At 35.6% G+C, this 1,023-nt stretch overlaps 1 pseudogene; it reads right to left on the bottom strand.

Annotated features, from left to right (window-relative positions):
- On the bottom strand, positions 1 to 843 carry LOC129301122 (polygalacturonase-like; annotated as a pseudogene).
- Between the last annotated feature and the right edge of the window lie 180 nt (positions 844 to 1,023).

Here is a 1,023-nt window from a genome sequence, read left to right as displayed (position 1 = left end):
TCAAGGAGTACATGTTGGTACATTCCCAAAGACTTGGGGCTTGATGTTCTTACAAGTAGCAATTGCCGGAGTCCCATTGAATTTGAGATCAATATTTGTGAGTCTCACCTTCTCACATGGTACACTACTACTGCAAATCAAAATTATTCCTTCCTTTGTTGTTGATGTGCCTCTAATGTTCTTGAAGGAAACTCTACTTATTTTTACTTTGATGGAGTCTGTAGCAGCTCAAAATGCACAAAAGAATGAAAGAAGTAGTTAGAAATATGTAACAAAATCTTAGAAAATACGATACATCAAAAGGAAGAGAACTAAGTACCTTTTTTGAGCATTGGTTCCATGGACAATATTCTTGGTCTATAATCACAGGATTGGTGACCTTGATCATGACAAGATTCTCAAAGCGCAAGCCAGAGACTGGGATATTTATTGAAGTACCAGGCCAAGTTTTGATTCTCACACCATTATCAGTGTTTTTGAAAGTGCAATTGTTCACTATCAAACCTTCAACAGGTTCTTCATTTTCATATTTTCCAAGACTTCCAACACTAATGCCATGGCCAGGTCCACATGTCACATTCTCAACACTCACTTGTCTACTTCCATCACCCAATGAAATACAATCATCTCCTTGTTCCAATGTTTGAGTTCAGTATTTTTGACTTTTGTTGATCTTCCAATGTGGATTCCATCTGTATTCAAACTATCTAATGGAGCCTCGATGGAGAAAGACATTCATGGAATGTATATCTGGCACCCTAGAACATTCACGTGGAAATGTTGCTGTTTTTTGATGTTTATGTCCTGGATGATCGAATTGTTCATGAAGCTGAAACCGAAATTCTGGAAGGTGTTTGAAATAAAGTTAGATTTTTTAAAAGATCTATACCTCATTGATTGAGTGTTTATTAGCTTATTAGTGGGAGATACTAAATAAAAAAGAAAAGAAAAAAGATGTTAGGACTCATAGAGCCAACACAATACAATTTAATTTTTTCCTCTTCTTCCTAACCTTTTTTTAAT

This window comes from Prosopis cineraria, unplaced genomic scaffold, assembly GCF_029017545.1.
Source record: "Prosopis cineraria cultivar Desert tree isolate PC_DT_omini unplaced genomic scaffold, ASM2901754v1 PC1907, whole genome shotgun sequence".
In the NCBI taxonomy this organism is placed as follows: Eukaryota; Viridiplantae; Streptophyta; class Magnoliopsida; order Fabales; family Fabaceae; genus Prosopis; species Prosopis cineraria.
The sequence above is the reverse complement of the archived record's forward strand: the minus strand, read 5'-3'. Positions and strand labels throughout refer to the sequence as shown.